The sequence below is a fragment of the Elaeis guineensis genome, chromosome 6 (genome assembly GCF_000442705.2).
Source record: "Elaeis guineensis isolate ETL-2024a chromosome 6, EG11, whole genome shotgun sequence".
Lineage (NCBI taxonomy): Eukaryota > Viridiplantae > Streptophyta > Magnoliopsida > Arecales > Arecaceae > Elaeis > Elaeis guineensis.
The window spans coordinates 82826015-82831286 of record NC_025998.2 but is presented as its reverse complement, the minus strand read 5'-3'; the positions used below and the strand labels follow the sequence as shown (position 1 = coordinate 82831286).

Genomic DNA, 5272 nt, shown 5'->3' with positions numbered 1-5272 from the left:
TATATACCATACCAGTGTCTCCACACTCTTTGGTTAAGAGGACAACCAACCCATATGGCCTACAGCGACCTATGCTCGATAGAAGCTATTGTCCTTATTAATAGCCTATCATTTGGTCGTGAATTATTTTAAGGACTTATTAATAAATCCTCTCTTTATCGAATCTAAATAGTCCTAAGGACTTCATCATAACAACGGAGTTCATTAAAAGATGAAAGCTTATGATGAAAATGCTGAATATATTTTATTTATTAACAAATCAATTACAATACTTGGTTGCTCAACCATCAACAGCTTGACGATTGGCTTTTTGGGACACATTTCCCAACAGTGCATGCAAATGGAGGGGTCAATTCCTTTTAAATCGACAATGGACCAACTGATAGCCTCTTTGTGTTCCTTCAGAATACCAACCAATTGTGCTTCCTGATTAAGGGTCCAGTCTGATGCAATGATTGTCGGGAGGGTGTCATTGGGTCCTAGAAATATATACTTGAGCGTAGAAGGAAGGGGTTTCAATTCTAACGTAGGTGGTGATTCTAAAGATGAGACTATTGGTGTACTGGCTAGTGTGGGCAATGGCTCACACTTGATTGTCCATGGAGGAGTGATTTTATCGTGTGGTGTATCCAACAAGGTGTTAACTTCTTTCATATATCCCTCAAAGTCATACACTCCAAAGTGAGCCAAGCAAGTATCTAAGGGGTCTGGTGCTAGAATTGTGGGTGTTGCATCTTCTATAATATCTTCTAGTGTATCTACTTTGAAGCAACTATCCATTGATGGTTCTTGGAAAGCACCAAACACATTCAGTCTTAGTTTCTTATTCCCAAACGATACATCCATGACTCCTGTCCTATAATTAATGCATGCATTTGCCGTAGCTAGGAAGGGTCGTCCTAAGATAATGAAAATTTATCTTGGGTTGCCACTTAGTTCCATATCGAGAATCAAAAAATCAACTGGAAAGTAAAACTCATCTACCTTGACCAAGACATCCTCAAGCATTCCACGTGGTTCCTTAATTGATCTGTTGGCTAATTGCAGTGTGACTGATGTGGGTTTCAGTTCTCCGAATCCAAAAAGTTTATACACCGAACTAGGTAAAAGATTCACACTTGCCCATAAATCCAGAAGAGCTTTTTCAATGTGATAATCTCCTATAACACAGAAAATGATGAGGCCTCCTGGGTCCTTAAGCTTTGGAGGAGTGGCATGCTGGAAGATAGAACTAGCCTGTTCGGTGAGGCATACTTTCTTTGGGATTTGTGATCTAGATTTATATTTTTGAGTGCACAAATCCTTCAAAAATTTGGCATAAGCAGGGACCTGTTTGATTGCATCTAGAAGGGAAAGATTAATTTGGACTTGCTTAAATAATTTTAACATCTCGTCAAGTCTTCCTCCCTTCTTATTTGTAGGAATAGGGGCTTTCAGGGCATCCAAAAATGGGGCTTTAGGCAAGTAAGATGATTCTGGTGCAGTTGGTTCATTCTCTATTTTAAGGTCTTCCTTGTTCTTGGGTGATTTGGCTTCGGTTAGAGGTTTAGGGTTGGTCTCATTGATTTTACTAGTGTGTTCAATGACCTTCCCACTTATCAGAGTCATGATTGATTTGGCGTGTTCAGAAAAAGCTTCTAGGGTATTAGAGCTCTCAATCACAAATTGTCCTCTTGGGTTGCTCTCAGGTTGGTTAGGTAATTTTCTTCCTTCCCTCCTACTGAATGCAGTCGCTAGTTGACCTATTTGGATCTCTAGCTTAGCAATGGATTGTGTGTGGGAGTTAAGGGTCTGTGTGTTGACTTCTAATCATTCTAGTGCTTTCAGAACTTTTTTCTCAAAAGCTGAGCTGTGACCAGTAGTAGATGGTTAAGGAGCATTTTGAAATTGATGGTATGGTCTATGCCTATATGTTGGGTCCTGATATTGAAGTCGAGGTGCGGCAGGGCCAACCACTGGTTGTGGTCTCCATGAAAAATTTGGATGATTTCTCCAGTCGGGGTTATAAGTGTTCGAATATGGATCATTTCCTGGTCTGCGAGCTTGTTGGACTTGAGCTTGCTGAACTTGCTCGTGCACAAACTCATGAAATTGAGGTGCGGCTGGGCATTCACTAACAAAATAGTTCGGACTTACACACAATACACAACTTCTTGGATTGGGTTAGGTGGAATCGGGGATTGTCCAGTATTTAGAAGACGGTCTAATTTTTGAGACAGTTCATCTACCTTACTGTGGATATCTATGACATTTCCAATCTGATAAATTCCACTTTTTTTTTGTTGAAGCATGGCTTGTTCTCTAGAAGTGGCAGACATATGATGTAGGGAATTCTCACTAAGTGTTTCAAAGAGCTGTCAGACTTCATCCTCACTCTTTAGCATGAATGTCCCACCACATGATGCATCAACCATTTGTCAGTGTTTCTCCGATAGACCATCATAAAAATACTGACAAAGTTGCCATTTAGGGACAGCATGGTGTCGACATTTATGAATGAGGTCCCTTAACCTTTCCCATGTCTCATAAAAAAGTTCACCCTCCAATTGGAAAAAAATAGTGATAGCTTTTCTAATTTGATTTATTTTTCCAATTGAAAAGTATTTCTTGAGAAATTCTCTCTGAAGATGTTCCTAAGTTAAAATGGTTATAGAATCTAAGGAGTTTAACCAATGTTTGGCTTTGTCCTTAAGTGAGAAAGGGAACAGTTTCAACCTAAGGACATCATCTGAGAAGTTTTGGATTTTTACTGTGGTACAAATTTTAAAAAATTCATCCAAGTGTTTGTATGGGTCCTCGTTTCTAAGTCCATAGAATGATGGCAACATTTGAATAATGCTAGACTTAATCTCATATTGGGTAGCTTCTACTGGAGGTGCTTGAATGCATGGAAGTAGGTATATGAGGATGGAGTGAAATATTCTCTCAATGAGCATGGAGGATTAGCCTCACCAGGTGCAGCCATGTTTCTAACTCGGATAGTCCTAAGAGTCTTTTCTAATTCTTCGTCTAATGGTTGCAAGTCGGGTTTTAGTGATCGTCGACCTAACATGCAATTAAAAGGTCTATATAGGACTATCCTAGACTGTTAAGGATTATTTTTTTTTTTTTATTAAGAGGAGAAGAGAAGGGAGAAAAGATTTCTAAAGAAGAGATCCTAAGAAGTCCTAAAACTAATAGAAGAATTAGTTGTGGTTAGATTTTAATTACAATCAAGTTAGCACACAGTGGACTCTCTATCCCAAAGTTACCCTAGTTCTAGACAGCTCCTAATTGTAGTTAGCCTTCAAGCCCTCCAAGTCAGAGCTTGACCATCCAACTGGCCAGATAAGTGTAAAGTTGGTGGGAGTCCCCCCGTTGCTTTCCTTAGACACCAATTAAATTGGCCAGGTCAGCGATCAAAACCAATTAAAAACTATCTTCCTTTGGGCCCAATCATCCCGCAAACCACTTGCCTAGACACCAGCTAGCTGACCAAGTCTAACCTGGTTCAACTCTCAGGGTCACTTGTCCTAATGAGCTCGAAATCCTTAGGGGTCAACATCTAATTAATTTTAGATTAAGGTCTAGGTTATGCAAATGCAAGGGAGTGATTTGTGGGCCAAGGAAAGGTGATCAAATCTCCACCTTATCTTAGTTAATGGGTTGCACCCTTAAAGTTAATTATGGAGATGCAATGCAAAGAAACAAGGTATCCAATCAAGTTAGAAATTTTTATATTTGAGGTTACACTATTTTAGTTAAGTGTTATGAAATGTCAGTAGCTTTTTTTTTTTTTAATTCAACCGTGCCAAGATCCCCAGCAACGGTGCCAAAATTTGATGCGTAGTCGTTGATAGCACCAAAAATAACTCTACTCACTACGTAGGTAGGATGAGTCGAGATCGTATCCTCAGGGACCTTGGGCTAAGTTGAGATTGCAAAATAAAAGTGTTGGGTATAAAATACCCACAGTCGAAACCCTCGATGGAATCGGCAACAGAACAGCTCCGCCCGAACTCCTACGGGAGCCGGGCTCCACCGCCGACATCAGAACAGCTCCGCCCGGATTCCTACGGGAGCCGGGCTCTGCCGCCGACATCAGAACAGCTCCGCCCGGACTCCTACGGGAGCCGGGCTCAGCCGCCGACATCAGAACAGCTCCGCCCGGACTCCTACTGGAGCCGGGCTCCACCGCCGGGCAGAGTCGGGCTCCACCGCAACATCAGAACAGCTCCGCCCGGACTCCTACGGGAGCCGGGCTCCGTCGCAACATCAGAACAGCTCCGCCCGGACTCCTACGGGAGCCGTGCTCCAGCGCCGACATCAGCTGCAGCACAGCTCCGCCCGGACTCCTACGAGAGCCGGGCTCCGACATCGACTGCAGCACAGCTCCGCCCGGACTCCTACGGGAGCCGGGCTCCGACATCGACTGTGGTGCAGCTCCGCCCGGACTCCCACGGGAGCCAGGCCCCACTCTCAGTATCAACTGCTGGTAAGCTCCATCCGGACTCCTACGGGAGCCGGACTTCACCCCTAACTTTGATTGCAGAGGACTCCGCCCGGACTCCTACGGGAGCCAGGTTCTGCCCGCAACTTCAGCTCCGAGAGGGCTCCGCCCAGACTCCTACGGGAGTCGGGCTCCACCCAGACTCCTACGGGAGCCGGGCTCCGCCTCCGACATCAGCTACAGAGCAGCTCCGCCCGGACTCCTGCAGGAGCCGTGCTCCGCCGTCGACATCAGCCGCAGCACAGCTCTGCCCGGAATCCTACGGGAGCCGGGCTCCGACATCGACTGCAGCACAGCTCCGCCCGGACTCCTACGAGAGCTAGGCTCCGACATCGACTGCGGCCCAGCTTCGCCCGGACTCCTACGGGAGCCGGGCTCCGCCTCCGACATCAGCTACAGAGCAGCTCCGCCCGGACTCCTGCAGGAGCCGGGCTCCACCTTCGACATCAGCTACGGAGCAGCTTCGCTCGGACTCCTACGGGAGCCGGGCTCCGCTTCCGACATCCCCTGCAGCACGGCTCCGCCCGGACTCCCACGGAAGTCAGACTCCGCCCACGGCCCCAGCCGCCAGGAGGACCTCTCCCGGACCTCTACAGAGGCCGGGCTCCGACCATCTCCGAGCTTCAATCAACAGATCCGCGCCCCCTGGCAAGCCACCAAAACGGCCACGACCCTGCTCCACTTCCTGTGACGGGTTTCGCACAGCTCCATCATTCCCTGACAAGCCGCAGTAACCGTCGCCGCCCTGCTCCACTTCCTACGGTGGATTCCGCATAGCTCCAC

The 5272-nt window shown here is 46.4% G+C and overlaps 1 non-coding gene across 1 annotated transcript; it reads left to right on the top strand.

The window, feature by feature from the left end:
* The first annotated feature begins 2472 nt into the window (after positions 1-2472).
* LOC140858897 (small nucleolar RNA R71) lies at positions 2473-2578 on the top strand. The gene has a single exon (XR_012142301.1). It is a non-coding gene; the product is annotated as a small nucleolar RNA R71 (small nucleolar RNA).
* The last annotated feature ends 2694 nt before the right edge of the window (positions 2579-5272 follow it).